The sequence below is a fragment of the Staurois parvus genome, unplaced genomic scaffold (genome assembly GCF_062004578.1).
Source record: "Staurois parvus isolate SC_StPar_1 unplaced genomic scaffold, SC_StPar_1.0 ptg000198l, whole genome shotgun sequence".
Classification (NCBI taxonomy): domain Eukaryota; kingdom Metazoa; phylum Chordata; class Amphibia; order Anura; family Ranidae; genus Staurois; species Staurois parvus.
Genome location: NW_028317994.1, coordinates 563,983 through 582,635, shown reverse-complemented (window position 1 = coordinate 582,635; position 18,653 = coordinate 563,983). Strand labels below are relative to the sequence as shown.

The 18,653-nt window shown below is 40.0% G+C and overlaps 1 long non-coding RNA gene across 1 annotated transcript; it reads left to right on the top strand.

Annotated features, from left to right (window-relative positions):
- Positions 1–3,616: 3,616 nt before the first annotated feature.
- LOC149461551 (uncharacterized) lies at positions 3,617–17,970 on the top strand. The gene is made up of 3 exons (XR_016312828.1): positions 3,617–3,767; positions 7,354–7,432; positions 17,577–17,970. It is a non-coding gene; the product is annotated as an uncharacterized LOC149461551 (long non-coding RNA).
- Positions 17,971–18,653: the final 683 nt, after the last annotated feature.

The window sequence follows — 18,653 nt, the reverse complement described above, 5'->3', positions numbered from 1 at the left end:
TAATCTAAGGAGGACTGCTTAAACAGTTTTTTTTCTTTATTGGGTCTTTATGTATGCGCCCCCTCCCATAAAGCTTTGCAGTAACATCCAATAGTGATCTATTGCTAGCTACAATCAGCCAGCAATATAGGAGTAGAATATTGGATTGATCTGCTCCTGCAGAGAGTAGCAGTTAAAGGTTGCTTCAGCTACTACAAGAAAGTACTAAAGAATTATGCCACAGGTACTTTTATGGAAGCATTGGTTTGAGAAAGAAGCCAATAGAAGCTCCAAAAAGTGTTACCATAGCAACCAGCCTGCTCCCAGCGTGATGTCATTTCCAGCCCTGCGTTCCATGGTGGCTCTTCCTTCCGGGATCAGTGGACTCAGCTTTTCAACTGACAGCATGTTGCTGGCCTCTACATGTGGTCTTCCCTGGTGGACATGTTCAAGCAGACTTATCATGGCTAAAGATAAGCTTATTTCATTTGAATTTTGTGAGTTTGCACTTGCTGTTTTTTAACTGGATTACCCTCTAGTCTCACATCAAGCCCGACTTTGAAATTGTACGACTTACAGTGAATTCGTACGATTTCAAAGTCGGGGGACCCGCCAATTGAGGTACAATTTGCAAGATCGCACCAAAAGTAGTGCATGTACTACTTGTGAAATCGGTGCTGCTTCGACCAAGTCAGAACTGCACTGATATGACCGCTCCAATAGGGTGTGACTTGACATGCAATTTTTCAAGTCGCAGGGCATGCAAGTTGCATGCCAAGTCGCACCGATGTGAACGGGGTGCAAAACTATATTGATGCTGCACTTAGCTGACACCCCCTTGTGTATGAAGATTGAAAGTCTAGGAGCTGATCATTTCAGCTCCTGGGCTCAATGCTGGATACTTGCTTTGTACCCCAGCAGGGACCTTTGATAACTGCTGTTTCCTGGAGCTATTTTAAAACTACACTGGGAATAATAGCCACTGTCCTTGTGCCATTCTAAAATGCCATTTTGTACATAAATGGTTAAAAAACACAGAGAACTATCTTCACCCTTGTACAGCAGCAGTGTCAACCTATTAAGAGGGTGCTGTCAGATATCAGTAGATTTAGATGCACTTTATCTAAGTAATTAACAAATGAAAGCCTTAGGCCATAGATGCCCATAATGTAGTATGTATCAATATTCATTGGGTAAGCATTAAAATAGAGCATTTAATACACATACATAGGGTATCTTTGAGTAAAAAATGATGAAGCAGCATCCAAGCTGCTGAATACACTGACCAGCTGGTGATTAAAGATGGCCGCCGGACCTCCGTGATCCGGCGGAGTGATGTCACGGTGTACAAAGGCTCCTCCTTGACGCGTTTCGTATCAGAATACATCCTAAAAAAGGGGGGTTGCCATGGTAGCCAGACATCAATGTGATTCCTTATATAGCTGCAAGATGAACGTGCAAATTAGCGGGCGCCATCTTGCCGGAGATCAACAAAAGTGCGCATGCACGAGTAGGTGCTCCAGACAGCAGATGTGTATACCTGGGTCCCTTTCGTTTCCACCAGTTCTGTGTTGACGGCACTGCTGAACATCTTCCAACATCAAAGGGAAGTAAGCACGCTGAGTCTTTCATCTTTCATTAAGTTTCCTTGTCTGACTACTGCATCTACCGTACTCAGTATTGCCCATTTCTTTGTGCTTCTTCAAAAGAACTTGAACAGAACATCTTAAAACCCCAGTCTGCTATAAAATATTTGCCGGGGAGAGACCTTGTTGATGCAGCATAACTACCTTGTATCTTGTTGCTGTGCTCAGTCTTGCCATGGTGTATGACCTGTGACATGAAACTGTCTTCCACAACCTCACCTTAGTAGCAGAGTTTGACTGTTCCCCATCCGGTTTTAAGCCTCCTACACAGCCGTTGCTGTTTCAGTTAAATACTGTCTTTCAACCTACATATGATATTGGTATAATTGGTTAATCATACACCTAACGCTAAGGCAACCCATAGATTATTAGATCTTTCCATCCACCATGGGTTGAAGGAAACACCTCTTAGTGTTGATGGGGGAATGCCTCCTGCAGTGCTATTGTGTTTTGCCAGTGGAGCAACTGACTTTGTGCAAGCGTATGCAGTGTGCAAGTTAAAGAATTGATGCTGGTTTAAAGCCAAAGGGCATTCACACAAACTATTGATTTGATTTAGATTTTTCTTCTGTTTACACACTTTGCATTTTGTGAATTGACAAAAATAAATAAATATATATATTGTGGGAACTCGCTTCATATGGTAGAGCTTTTTTAAAGCACACAGCAACTCGCTTTCTTTTTTAAGGCTTTTTTAGCCCACTTTTATTAAAAGAAAAAGTTCTATAAAGCTTCCCATGCAGGAGTATCCACCATCAAACAAATATTCAGCCTCCTGGTTTGTACACACAATTTTCCTCTGGCCTTCCACTTCAGGCTTATGTCCATCTCCTGCAGACTCTTTTTAAATGGCTTTTCCACACACAGCTAGCCACTAGCACACAGCTAGTCTGGCTTCCACCTCTCCTAGGTGCAGCCCTCCTGATTCCAAAGCACTTACCTCTTGTCTGCCAGGGTGGAGCCCAGAATCATGGCCTGGCCTCCACAAAAAGGCCTGCACACACCTGTGCAATTAGTTCGCTGGCTGCTCTCAAAATATGGGCCCAGGATTGGAGATTTCATACCTCCCAAATCTCTTAGAAATCTCCAGGCTACAGGTCCCAACACAGGCTTTACAAACCAAAGAGGAAACTGATAAACCAGTTTCCTCTGCATTATGAGAACTGCCTGGAGCCCCTCAACCTGTATGGTTGAGAATCCTGGGTCACCACCGTGATTTCCACAGTGGCAGGATACCGCACTGCCACAATATATATACAGTATATATTTTTTTAAAGCATTCTTTTTTTACAGCATTTCTTCACACCTGCATGAACTTTTGCACAATATAGCTATGTTAGATGAAAACAAAGTCTGCTGATTTAATGCTAGTGACAGATGGCATCATACATGCCATTTTTGATTTTGGGCATGGTTACTCCTTAAGATTGTACTAACATATGTGATTTTATTTTTAATTAAGTAAAACTGCTTATTAATAAAGCACTATTCTATGTTAGTACACATCCATAGCCTTCCCATACCTGTAATGTCAGTGACCTCTCGTCACATTTTAAAATAGGATAATTAGCTGGCTTGTCTACCTTCAGGGTGAATAGTTCTGCATAAACATTTGCTGAAAAAAACCAAGGGCCATGAACAAACATTTACTGTTTCTCACAGCATCACTGGTTTGGTGGCAATTATACATTTCCAGTGTTTATACATCTGTGTATTTAAAATTCAAGTGAAAATGCACAGAGATCATGTTGCTCGTGGATTGATGTTGTTATACCCAGCAGTGTGATGTTAAGCCAAAATGTGTAACATTGTCTGTTGTTGCTATGTAAAGATGATAGACCTTATTTTCAAAAGGAGGTTGCCATAGTTACACAACATGAAGTACATTTATTTTGTAAAAAGGACCATTGCCGTGCATGCTATGAGACCATTACAGCAGCCTTCATAACTATAAAGTGTAATCTATATCTCTCTCCATTTAGACATATGACTCAAGCACAGTTTTCTTCTACTTGTCATTATACATATATCCACCAATGCTCATTTCAATAGCTTCAGCTGGCTTTATTAAGTGTGTAATAGGGATTAATCTTTGGATGCAAGAAAAAAAAAGAAAGAAGCTGCATAGAAGAGGCAGTTCCAGTAAGTACTCAGTGCTCTTATTTACAGCGTAATGAGGATGCGGGTACCAGACTGCTAGAGAAATTACATTTGGAAGCAAATTTATATTTTCATTGCATTTATGAGTTTGCCACAATATGTTTAAATGCACTTAGTGTAAATATATGTTTACAATAATGATGGTTTACCTATGCAGCCCTGCAATTACACATGGAAAATAAGAAGAGCTATTTATGATAGCTGACACCTAAATATAAATATAAATACTGCTTTTGTACTTATGCACTGCATCTTACTTTCCTCGTATTTGTTTTATCCAAGCTCAGTATACAATTACATCTTAGCTCGTGCCATCACCTATGTCTGAATGTAATTTGGAATGCAAAATCTTCAGCAGGAAAGCAGGTACATTGAGTAAGTGTTGCCACTTTCGCATTATTCAGTGATTATCTAATCAGCAGGATGGCATGTAACCACGCATTGTTCTTCTCGGGGTTTGCTTTTGTTAAAAGAAAGTTGAAAGTTTCAAATTAGTGAAATAAAGGTCCCCCACATCTGTAAAATGTGGCTTCCAGCTGCAGAACGAATCACACCTTGCATGTGTCCACCCTGCCTAGCTGTCTTTGTTAAAAAGTTTATCTTGTCAACAGGGCTATAATATTTGCACACTAGGCAAGATCAGCTGCTTACAACCCCCCCCCCCCCCAAAAAAAAGTCACCTGTAGTTCTACTTCACCCTTCCTAGCACACATCTGCTTTCCCCTTAAATTTTCCACCCTTGCAAAAATCCCCTCCCCCAAATCTCCCCTCTTAGCATAAATCCCCCTAATTCCGCCTCCTAGCGCAAAACCCCCTAAATTCCTCTTTCCTAACAGAAACCTCTCCAAATTACAAATTACCCTTCCCAGCACAAATTCTTCTTCCCACCCAAATCCCCCCTTCTAGCACAACCCCTCCCAATCTCCCCTTCCAGCACACTTTGCCCCCAAATCCTCACTCCTAACACAACCCTACCCCATTCCCCCTCTCCTCTCCTGACACAAATTCCCCCCAATCCTCCCTCCTAGCACAAACCCCCAATCCCCTCTCCTAGCACAAATCCCCCAATCCCTCCTCCTAGTACAAATTCCCCCCAATCCACCCTAACACAGATCCCCCCCTCCTAACACAGATCCCCCCAAATCCCCTCTCCTAACACAAATCCCCCAATCCCTTCTGTTTATCACAAATCCCCCCCCAAATCACCCCTCCAGGCTGCTCTCCTCTTGTCCCAGCTGTGTGTTCAGGGATGGGGGAAGGCACTCAGCAGCCAGGCACAGCTTCCATGGAAAGACTGGCCTGGGGGGAAGCACAACTGAAATCTGTGGAGGCATAGCCCACCACAGCACCTCCCTAGATCCAGACATGGTGGAGAGTAGTGAAGCCATTGGCTGTGGCTGAGCCCTAGGTGGCAGTGTGCCCTAGGTGGCTGCCTAGTTTGCCTAGTGGTAGCACCAGCCCTGCTTGTCAAGCTATCACAGACGGGAGTCGACCCCCATTAGGGGTTAAGCTGACTACCTGGATTTGGTTTTAGCATCTAAAGCAGGCAGTGGTGTGAGCCATGGGAAAACACAAAGAGCACAGAATGACCATTCATTCAGCAAAGGTGTAACCCTTGGAAGGGCTGATGCACAGAGTCTAATGCCTGGTACACACTTTCTCTGGGTTGAACGAAAAAAAAAAACTGAAGATGTTAGTACAGTGATCCCCCCGCTGAGCTATTGTGTTCTGACAAGTGGAATGCCCCCATGCCAGAACACACCGGTAAACATTCGCAGCTATTGGCTGCCAGCACTGATCAGATGCTGGTTTTCCAGCATGTTTGTTTGGCCAGCTTCTGTCAGACAGGCTGGTGTACACACAGGCTGAACATCGGATGGTTTCTATTTAACTGCCCAATATTCTGCCCGTGTGTACAGGGCTTCGGGAGCCACACTGTCTTATCCAGAGTTCCTTAAAGTGGTGATGGGTCTGACTGCAGATGGCTCCCAGGTTGTGGCCCACTGACTCACCCAAGCAGAGAACTACCTAAAACAGGATTATTTTTCAGGTATCACAGGTCAGGAAAGGGAACAAAATCAGGCACCACTAAGTTTAGCATTAAAACTCAGTTTAATAGGGCAAGTGATATCAACACTCACAAGACAGAAGTAAAAGATCGCTTGTCATCACAGGCACACAAACCCTTGTCAGCCATGGGTCCGGCCGCAGGTTCCGCTGTAATCCACGTTTGGTGTCTGGATAAGTGCTCAGATCACTGGTTGGAAACCAGAAGACACAGGGCCAACTTGGAACGCACTGGTGGTCACATTATTTTTTATGGTCGCTATATCGATGATATAGTCATCATCTGGGATGGCCTTGATACATTAATTGACACCTTTGCTCAATGTTGTAACCAGAATAATTTGGGATTATCTTTTACTTATGTTCATGATCCTCATGTCCTGGCTTTCCCAGATTTGGAGTTATGTCATGATGGTAGCCAGATATATGCAAAGAATTACATCAGGCCAACTGCAGGCAACTCCTACCCGTATTTTCACAGTTGCCATCATCCTAGGTGGATCAAGAAAATACCAAGGAGCCAATTTTGCCAGCTTCGAAAAAATTGTACTCATGATAGTGACTAAAAAGAACAGGGAGATCTTTAGACAAAAAAATTCTGGACAAAGGTTATCCCACACTGCTTGTTCAGGAGGCCTACTCATCATATCCCACACACAATAGCAAAAAAGGAAATAGCTCTGATTCCCCTGGTAAGGTACAACCAATCAGGTTCACCACACAGTTTCATGTACAACACAAAATGCACAAAACCATGGAAAAGATATTATAAAAGCACTGGTCTATTCTTTTGGAAGACTCCTTTTTACAGACCTCCCTGACTACCACATCCAAAGGTTTCATACCGTAAGACTAGGAATGTAAAAACCTGAGTTGCTCCCATCAGGATGAAAAAGTCACTTCACACCCAATAGTGGCATATTACACTCTTTCATTTAAAAGGTATGTACCAATGCAAGAAAAAACTCTGTCTCACATGTTGGTTCATCACACACAGCCAAAAAAGCTTCACAGTTAGGGGTATTGTCTACAACATCAGTGGCTTCTATAACTGTTCCTCTGAATATGTGGTATATTTTATCACATGCCCATGGGCTCTCTTTTATGTTGGGAGGACCATTTGCACATTGCGATAGAGGTTCGGGAAACACAGATGTCTCAAAGAGGATGGTTCAGATAAACATATCGTTCCCAGTTTTTGGAGCATAACAAGTCCACCCAAGGTCTAGCCATCTGGGCAATTGAATGTATATCAAGTTTACTTCCTGCAGCAGAATGTTTTCAATGACTATGTTGTCGTGAGACTTTTTGGATGCACACCCTAGGTATCTTAGCCCCAGGTGGCCTCAATGAAGAAATAGAGGTTCACATAATTCTATAATATCCTAGGTTATTATTTGTTTTATTTAATTTTTGCTCATATTACTGTATACAAGTGTAATTTTATTATCATATGCTTATTCAGAAATGTATTTTAATATCTATGCTATCGTTTTTCTAGGGACGCTATGTTCTCAGAATGTTTTGGGGGACATGGACCCTTAAGGTCTATGGGCCTTTTTTAGCTATAAGACATAAATGTAAGTATACATTTCTTATATACCATATGTCATGATATAATTTAATAAGTTACATCTTTTGAAGGTTATATGTAATCAAAAGGTCATTGTTGGAAGATAACTATTATTTAATTTTTATAAAATAGGTATATATGTAATTTGCTGGGTTTTATAGCATGTATTGCAGTACACTTATTTTAACAGTATTTTCTTGTATATTGCCCTCATCTATTATACTTTTTTTAGTGTATAATTGTGTAATTTTAAAATTATATGGTCTGCTGATCCTATGGTATCCAATGGTATCTATGCAGTGGTAAATCCTTCCATAGGACTCTATGCTTTTTTTTAAATTCAGGACTCTTTTACAGATGTGGTTGGTGATGATAAAACCATGTGGTTGAGCTGTTGTTTTACCACTCCCCCTTTAGCTCACAAGGGAACAGCTAGGGGTGCACACATGCAAGTTTGGTGGACACTACCGCCTGTTGAATGGGACCCATTCAAGGGCTATGCTGGAACCGTCCATCAACAGCATGCAATGGATGTGGTTGTGGTGCTCCATTTAGGGGGTTAAAACAGGTAGTCAGGAAGTGACAATACCAGCAGAAACTCTCAACAATGACAGGAGGCCATGGATTCACTCAGGTGGCCAGACCAGTTTTGCAGTTTTTCCATATTTTATTTTATTTTTTTTTTTTTCACTTACAGCTTTCAGCTGACACAAACACAGAAACATTTACAAAATTTGGCTTAAATTCTTAATAAATTTAAAAGCTAAAACTGTATTGAATTAAAAAATATATAGATTGCATCTTTTTGTGAAACAGTGAAAATTGAGGTTACACAAAACTGTATATAGACAATTTAGTCTAAAAATCTGGGGATTATAAGTTTCCACTTACAGTTTTCAGAGTTTGCAAAAGACACTCCAAACCATATATTTTCTGAAAGCACATGAATAAAAAAAAAGATGCTAATGATTTTTTAAGACCCACAATAGCTGGGTAAATGCTTACTAAATCACTAATACCATTAAAAATACACTAAAATCATTATTAGCACACATAAACACAACATAACCTACAAAAATTCCTACTAAGGCATACTAAAGTGTATGCCATGTGAGGGCCATGTTTACCTGCATGGGGATGCCCAGGTGTTCTGTGGATCCTCATGCGGGGAGTCCCATTCATGTCTATTAGGATGCAGCAGCTGCACAAACATAGGTACTGCTCCCAATCTGACACTTGTGTGGGTGTGGTTGCACAGCCCCAAAATGCAGATAATTTGAGTTCAGTGACATGTACCCACACCAACATAGATGCCACACATGGGTGACTCCTGATGTCTCTTTTTTGGAGACAGAGAAAGTCCTCATTCCCTTTCTTTGCAGCCTCAGCTGAACTGCAGATGCATAAATAGAAGCCTCTATAGAGATGCTTCCTATTCATTCCCTAATTAAAGCATAGTAAACACAGATTACACTGTACCAATCACTCACTGTGTTCATTCAGGAAGAGGGCTGGTAAACATGAAATATTTACCAGCCCCCCCATTCTGACACTGATCTCCCGCCTCAGCAGTAGCAATAACCTGTGGGAAGGGGAGGAGGAAAAGCCAGCAAGCAGCACTGTAGGGAGAGGGCACAGGGGATTTTAGCGGGGGGCCAATATGGGGGGGGGGTCAGAGCAGTTAGGGGATCTCTTTGTAGAGTTAAATTCCCCTGTATCACCCCTGCAGCACCCAAATCCAGACGGAGGTGTTGCAGGGGATCAGGGTGGGCACATAAGGGCTGAGGGGGGCATTGTAGAGGACAGGCAGAGCATTGTAAAATGTGGAGCTGTGGGAAGCAGGGAGACATAGCATGTTAGCAATTTAAAACAGCACCCCCTCTGTGACTGGTTGTGGTGTTGGCCGCCATAAAAAGTCAATGGCCCCACAAAGAAGGTAAGAATGTAGAACAGATGAGTGTGGCAATTAAACCCTGAGCATAAAAATAAATATGATTTACCTTGCTCCTAATGGTACACCATCTGTTCATCTGTTTATGCTTCAGTATCAGTAAAAACCTTAATCACAAATCTCGCCTCAGCATGCCTGCAAATAAAGTGACAAATGCTGCCACTGTATGGTTTGGAAGAATTATTTTATGCTTGTTTCTATAGAGAAGTACAGGTAGACATGCCAACACACAATGCACCAACACATCCAGCATCAGCTCAGATGCTGACCACCACAGCATCTTGCTGTGCACAGGGACTTTTGTACTGTGCTGCAGTGGTGTTCAGAAATCTGGGGATCATAGGTAGGTATAAAAATATAAGGTAGTGTTTTTTTTTAAACTAAAAACAATGTTATTCATTGAGTATATGTGTCACGTACCTGATTGGAGACTGAAATGACAAGCTCGGCCTCACTTGTGTCACTAGCCCTGACCCCACTGGAAGTGGAACAGAGGGTGTCTAGGGACCAGGGGGACAAGAGCGCCAGCAGATGTTGTTTGCAGCTCTTCCAGTTGGAGACTTTGGAAGACTGATGAACCTCTGATTCAGGAACAGTATTGTTATGCAGCATTGGTATGGTGGGTCGCCAGGTGTGCACCAGAGAGGGGCAGGAAGCTAGGATGGGAGACAGGAGCAATGTCATAGGAATAGCCGGGGTCATCAATGGGCGGACAGCGAGGTACCAAATCATAAACAAGCCAAAGTCAGGAGCAGAGCCGACATCAAGAACCAGTATCAAGCAGGAGAGTAATCAGAGTCAGGTCAGGAACAAGCTGGGTCAGCAACAAGGAAATCACACAGGAACAAGCAGGAATCAGGGAACAGCTGAAGACCAGTCAGCACTCAGCACAGGCAGGGGCACCTCTTAAATAGTCCGTCTGGCACCAATCTTCACCGTGCGTGTGCTCATGCATGTGCGTTTGCATTTCTGTGCACATGCGCACGTCTAATCACCAGCCATCTCACGGGAATTCCCTTACAATATGGACCAACAACTGAAAAGTTTGTATGCTGAGGATTTAGTTTTGCTTAAATTATTTATCCCTCCCCTCCCCCCCAGCTGGCTTGAGTATTCCAGATGCAGCCAGCTGGGATGTTTACATGCCGTAGCCATACCCTTCTTACCTGCTGGATACACCTGTGACATCTAGACTGTAGATGTAATAGAGTTAGCTCCATGTATGACTATGGGAGCTCACCATGCAGGGGTAGTTTGTTGTTATTTTGAGATATAAGCTGTGTTGTACATTTGTGTTTGTTATTGATGCCAACTGACTCTGCCTTGTCCAAGAGCCCAAGCAGAATTACAAGTTCTAAAAGTCTCTGCCAAGTGGTATAGTAAAGAACTGTGATGTTACAGATCTGTAACTAGCAAAATAATGAAAGAATTGCCACTAGCTATGCCTGCCCGAGCTTAAGTTGTCTGCTGACCATTACACAGAAGAAACATAAGCAACGGTGTGGATCTCTTCAGAAGTTTTTCTTCCTTGACCCTCAGCTGTTTTTTTGTTGATCCATGGTGGAATGTACTTTGTTTAATGCAAATTCCCTTTCCTGAGCTCAATGCTTAAGTATCCTAGATTTTGGTCTTCACCAAAAATCTTGCTTCTTGACCACCCTTGCTGTTGGTCTGAGTTTTTGCTTCTCTTGTTCAGGAAATTGTTGTTCCAAATGTTTTTATAGTGAGCAATTTTACTGTCCTCCATATTATTGTTGAAGTCTATCATCATAATATGTGGTAGCAGTTTTGCAAAAGTGATGCTACCTGTCCTGCTGCCAACACACACCAAGCTGCTTCTCCTTAAATGTTTTTTTTTTTTTTTTAAATGACAGACATGTCCATACTTACCTACTGTGTGCAGTGGTTTTGCAAGGAGCAGCCTGGATCCTCCTCTTCTCGGGTCCCCATGCAGGCTCTCCTGGCCTCTCCCTCCTGTCGGGTGCCCCCACAGCAAGCAGCTTGCTATGGGGGCACCTGCTGCTCCGAGTGTCCTTCACAAACAGAGCCATGGATTGCCCCCCCCCTCTCTCCTCATTGGCTGACTGGCCATGATTGACAGCAGTGGGAGGCAGAGACCTGGGACAGCCGAGGCTGTTGTTCACACCGCTGGATCACAATGAGGCTCAGGTAAGTATTGAGGGGGCACACAGAAGGTTTTTTTTTTTAAAACCTTGAGCTTTTACAACCACCTTAATCATATCAACTTGGGTTCCGCCCCCTTTTTTTTCTACAGCCCTTGTTCAGGCATAGATTCCCACAGGTTCCTTTTAATTAAAATGTTTACACCTGTTAAATTTCTCTATGGCTGTCACCCACCCCTCAGTTGGATTGCTTTTGGTCATATCGATTGTCCAATAATTATTATATACATGTGGCATTAAAAATAAAGAAAACAAGATTTTTGTACTTATAATTTTTTTTTTTTACGTCCATAAAGGGACAAGGTCTTACATTTTGGCTTTATGGAGGCTGACAATTGGAGGCAGGGTTATAGAGGGTTATAGAGCGGCTGACTTAATATTTTTTGTTTGCCAGTGTCCAAACATCCTAAAGGCAGCAGTATAACCAATTATCTAAAAATTACTATATTTGTTTGTCCTTCAATGGCCTCCAAGAAAGTGGTTAGAACCTGTTTAATTGTGGTCTTTGTCCATGTTAGGGAGAATTACATCCAATTGTCCTGATCACCAATGCTATTGGAAAGGAACATGAAGGTAAATCCCAAACTTTTAGTTGCTACCAGGACAGAAAAAGAGGAGACTTATTCCAATGTGAACACTTGGTCTTGTAACAGCTGTCTAAGAGGGGATTTCCCTCACACTGGAAATATAGCCTCACCTCCTGTTGAGTCTACAAGTCAGCAGGTGAATGCAAATCTCCCTAATGGGATACAGATTTAAAAACAAAACAAAAATGTAGAGCATTTGAACCCTCTCTTACTTACCCAAAATGGAGAAAAAGTTTTTGCTTTAGATATTCTTTAAAAACTCAGTAACAATGGGAGTGTCTGTATGTTTCTCCTAACAGGTTAACGTCAAGGAAGGATATTGAGGGTAATATGATTCAATTCTCCAAACTGTCCTTATTTTCTAGTATTGTTTGTGCATTTAGAGAAAAGTAAATTCTGCAGCTGTGGTTTTGTTTTGTCATGATATGAATGGTAAAGTAATGCAACCATTATCTCCTTTAAAGATTTGACAAGCCATTCATCATTTGCTATCAACTGGCATGATAAATCGGCATCACTCATGTTTTTTTTTCTGTGTTACAAAATGCCCAGATTGCAGCATCATTGTTATGTATTAGCAATAGCTTTTCTGCAAAGAGTCTTTCTGAACAAAATACTGTACATTCTGCTTCCAATCATAAAGACATTCCCAGCATCTGCAAATGGTTCGCTTTTCTACACTATAATAAAATAGCTTTCAATGAATGAAATAAAAGGTTGCAGGTTTTAATGTCAGTACCAGAGTCGTGGTTTGCTTTTATATATACACCTGCATAATAAAGCAACCAGTGCTTGACCTAGCTCCAGAGACCTTACACAAAGTGCAAATATATTTTCCACAACAGATGTATTATGTCCAACAATGGCAACACTTACATTTTGCTTTTCTGTGTCAACTATGATGATATCCTAAGTGTCTTTGGAACTAGAAGTATTTATGGTGCAGTATGCTCTTTTTGAGTGATGGTTCAGCAATAACTACTTGTTACCTGTACATATCAGACATCCATCCCTTTCTGTCACTTCAGAACAGATGTGTCATCATTTTGCAACTAGAGCACACACAGTTCCCTACATTACAGTGAGCAGGATTTCAGTACTTTAAGGAATAAAAATGACACTGTCACTTTGGTGTTGATGAGGATAAAAGCTGACATGGGAGATACATTTAAATCAAGAGATACAATTCCTGGCTTTTCATTACTGGCAGTGCATAGCTATTACACACTGAGCAAGTGCATTTTTTTTCTGAAATGGAAGTTAAACCAATCTCTCTTTTATAACTCTAGGCTCATTTCTTTCAGAGATTCATGTTGTCAAGATGAGAAGTGAAACACTACACATTTCAGCTTGAATTTCATCACCATCACTCTTAGCAGAGAAATGCAGCTTAACAAAAATAAAGTCATGATAAGACATAATTTTGAGTTTGAATCGCAGTTATACCTTTTCACTTGGGGGCAGTCACATCTCTGCTGCTGCTAAGGCAGGAAAAAAAATATACCTCCCCTTTCCTTTACCTTAACACAGACATTTCTTTCTTCCCAGGAGTGTAACTATCTGTCAACAGGGCCCAGAAAGAATGAAACCAAATTTGCAGGCAGTATTGTTCTAGTGTCATTAGTAAGGTTTCTTGTGTGAACTAGGATTTTCTTTTGTGTATGTGAAGGAATGGCATAGAGGGCACTGCTAACTCATAATAAAGGAACCAATTTCATGATAGGAACATCGCTGGTCACTTTCAGACTTTTTGGAGGAGATTTACTAAAACTTGAGAGTTCAAAATCTGAAACCAATCAGTCTTTAGTTTTTTTGTCAAAGTTTAACTGCTTCTGTACTGCCCTATAGCAGAAATACTGCTGCAGGGAAGCATGGGTGCACAAAATCATGTATATATACCCACGCAGCCATCTGCGGCCTCGACTGTCAATCACCGGATCCCAGCCGGCGATTCCCCACCACCACCCGCTGATCTTCGAGTATTACCAATGGGGTCCCCTGTCAGCTCCTGCACACTGCTTTGAATGGCTCTGCTGTGCAGAGCCATACAAAACAGTGTGCTTACAGTGTATAGCACACACACTCACATAGTAAAACAGCACACAGCACACAACTAACCTTTTGATCACCCCACATGTTAACCCCTTCCTGCATAGTGCCATTAGTACAGTGTCAGTGCTTTTTATTAGCACTGATCACTGTATTGGTGTCACTGGGGTTATCAGTGACACCAAGTCAGTTCCCCCCAGTGTCAGAATGCCCACCGCAGTCCCACTATAAGTCGCAGATCACCGCCATTACTAGTAAAAAAAAAAAAAGTCCCAGTATATATACCGCCATTTGTAAACGTTATAACTTTCATGTAAACTAATTAATTTACACTTATTGGGATTTTTTTTTTTTAGCAAAGACATGTCACAGAATACATTTTGGCCTAAATTTATGATGAAATTAGATTTTTTTAATTTTTTACTGGATATGTTTAATAGCAAAAAGTAAAAAATATTGTTTTCCCTTTTTTCAAAATTGTTGGTTTTTGTTTATTGTGCAAAAAATAAAAAATGCACAGGCAATCAAATACCACCAAAAAAAAGCTCTATTTATGGGGAAAAAAGGACATAAATTTAATTTGGGTGCAGCGTTGACCTCGCAATTGTCAGTTAAAGTAACCCTGATGAAGTCACGACGCACGTGACGCAACGCGTCGGTACGCCATATCCGGTTCAGAACTACGTCACTTCCGGTCACGTGGGACGCATGTCCGAACGGAGCGGCCATATTGGTGTTCCCCTGTGTTCATGTGATACACCTATGGGATGAGGTGGAAGGTCTTTGTAACCAGGGAGAAAATTGTGAGTACAACCAATATGTAATAGAAGTGGCCTATAATAAACAATATTATACTATGGGAGCTCTGTTTTATGTCCTATATGACGTATGAGTGGAGGAGAAGTGGAGACCCTGTGATCCCCTGCTGAGCTACCGAAGGAGAAAGTTTGGCCATAGAGGAGATTAAGTAGCCTTTTGGCCCCTTGAGGGTTTTGTGTGTGAGCACTAGAAGTGAAGATCACTGTTTTTTATCACAAGCTACACCTGCATGGATTTTATTTATTTATATATATATGTAATATTTATTTATATATATATTTTTTTGCATATGCACGTAGAAAAGTTTTTTTATACACTTGTTCACTTTTTGAGCTTTTGATTATTTGTTCACTAATGAGCACTTTTTTTGTGAATGAGAAGAAGGATTTTATTGGAGGTATTAGAATATTTATCACTGGTGTGTTTATATATATTTATATATTTATTTAGTATTTTTCACTGATATATTAAGCATTCAGTTTGGTTTCTAATTTTATACACTATTGGTTGGAATGTTCCAGTGACCTACAAGGAACTATTAACACTATAGCACTTATATCCACTGATGGCACCTTAATATATATATTTATTGATTTATTTAGCGCTTCACTGTTTAAGGTATATATTATCAGTTAAAGTAACGCAGCACCGGATTGCACAAAATGGCCTGGTCAGGAAGGGGGGTAAATCCTCTGGAGGGCAAGTGGTTAATTGAACAAGCTGAAATTAGAAGCTGATTGGTTACTATGCACAGCTACACCAGATTCTCAGTACCCCATATTTAGTAAATCTCTCCCATCATGTCCAGAACTGGCAATACTTCCTCTTATCTACAGTAGTTTCGCAACCGCACCTGCCCAAATCCTGGTAACATACATAAAAAAAATACAATGTAACATATTGTTACTTTTGTATCATTCATCTGCAAATCAAAGGGATGAACTTAGAGCTCTAAATTATGTCGGTTAAAGCAACCTGACAAGTACAAAAAGTTGTTTTTTTTAACTTTTAATAAAATGTTATTAATCCTTAATTTATTCTAATCATTCCTAATCAACACCTTAGTCGCCTTCTCTCTTCAACTATTATTTTCCTGCTGATTTTGTTTCTGTTTTATTAATGATTAATATAGCAATTATGTTTATTGTTTGTAAAATGTTTACACTTTTAAAATATATTTAAATATTTCACATAGTTAATTTGTAGGAAATATGTAAGTGAGAGACTACAGGGGGCCTTGTCTGCAGGAGGCAGAGAAACAGCAGTACACAGATCTTCCCAGTGAAGAGCAGTGCTGGAGGGTGTCAGCAGAAGTCTGACCAAATGGACTACAATCATGCTGTGCTCCCAAGTAGAATGCAAAACCGAAATCTGACCAGGCTGGGAGGGATGTGCTTCCAAGCCTGATGTGGTCAGTGTGAAGTAGGAAAGGAGGAGAACTTGTATGTTAACCAGGTAACTCACAAAAAGAAAGCAATTCAAAGAGAACAGGATACTTTTTAATACAAGTACATGGTACAACCGACATGTATTAGGAATATGAAATGTTGGGGTAACATACATTTTAAATTTACAAACCAACTGCATGTTTGTATGCTTTGTTACTTGGACTTTAAAATATGTTGTATATTTCTTTTTTGAAGAAACTTTCATGGGACTCAATTTAAAGGGTGATTGGCAAATGCCATTTTGTACAGTTAGCTTTAGCAGGATGCTATTTTAATCAAGCAATGCAGAAGCCAATGTTGTTGCTTTAAAAGAGATATATGTAATTTTAGTGCATTTTAAAATAGCTATACAAAAATGGTATGTGTGCAAAATCTAATAATGTATTTTGTTTTTATATTGCTAGAATGACAGCTGGTGTATAAATTATTCCATTCTAACTAAGCTCTCTTGCCTAGTTCCAAAAATATCATTTAAATACTCTTGATCATTGAGGTTATTTATAAGTCATTAAAAACAAAGGAACAAAATGATATTCATATTTAAGACCTGTAATTATGTGTTATCATATGAAATATTTACCAGCTCTTTAAAAGACCTAGAGACTTGTGATTGTCCATTACCTAATATAGCACAGTATGCCACTGTGCTAGTGTAAGGGTGTTAATAAATCCCTTTTATGGAGTTGTTGTTTAAATGCCGTTACCAATTTAACAGACTGTTTGTAGAGTAACATGTTCAGTGAATTCTTCCTCTCTGGACAGGAATACAATCAATCTGTATTTATGGAATGGCAAATCTGGATAATTTACATTTTCTTCAAAGAGTTTCTCTAAAGTTGCATTGAAACAAAATGTGACCTTCTGTCAAGATCAGTCTCTTTTCAACGGCTGTTTATTTCCATTCTCTTTATATCTTGAACAGTGTACATAAATTGACAAATTGATTAATCTTCTATCTGTATTCTACACAAAAATGTTTTTCTTTAGCAAATGTTTTGTTCTAGAATCCCTAAAAATACCTTCCAAATTAAGATTTTTCAATAGTAGCTTGCTTGTCATGCATATACATCTGCAGTAATTGATAGCCCTATTTATTGCACACATTATTTTACAGAAGCATAAAATAGGAAGATGGATGATGACTGCCTGCTTGAAGAATCTATATTTTCCTGGCCCTTCTCTGTGATCCCATGTTGTAAACAAACAGATGAAACAAGTTGACTTCAGTGAACAGATTCTTTGACTTTCAATTGCAAAGGAAATGTTTTGCAAACTCTTTTTTTTGCATACTGTACCATATAATCTGGAGGTAGACGTCCTAATAGACTGAAAGGTAAACCAAGTTAAGCAGAAATCTCTAATAAAGTCAATTCTCTAAATTTTCTGAAAATAACTTTCTCTAATCAGAGAATTGATTGCTTCATTTGGAAAAAAAAACTATTTATCAATATAAATCTTAAATAAAAATACTCTGAAAACTGTTAATAGATTTACAGTTCTTCTCACAACCTAGAGCAGAATGAATTATTGTAAAAATATAGCAGGTTCCATGCTCTGAAATTATTCATATTGCCAGCCAAATATACTGAATAACAAGAAACTTGGTTAGATTGTAAATATTCAATAGAGAAAATGTGACTTTCAGGGTGCATAGACATGAATACCACACATTAAAAGTTATCTAATTTTTATTTAGTATTTTGGTAAAAAAAAAAAGAAAGGAAAAAATACAGAAACATAAAAACAATTTCAATTCTAAGAATACCAACTGAGATTCAAACTTGGTTAGGTAAATGTTGTTACTCCCTACATGTTTCGCCCTCACGGGCTTCTTCAGGGGAGATTTTTTGAGGAAATTTCTACCGCCAAGGCAGTCCTGGATGTATAAGCTCACAGAACTAGGATAAAATTACCTAAAAAAAGATCTTAATTGGCCTACACGCCCAAAACAGTTGTAGAGGATATAATGGGCATCAGATATAATCTGTTAAATGCTTTAGAAGGATATATAGGTATAACCAAACAAAGATCATTTTGACCTATACGTTCACAACCATAAGAAAGGAAACAATGGACATCAAACATCCATCTATGGAAATTGCAGAGAAATATGGAAGTATATTCTGTCTAGAGGTCTAATTGGCCTATAATGTCCAAATAAGGCTGAAAAATATAATGGGCGTCAAACATC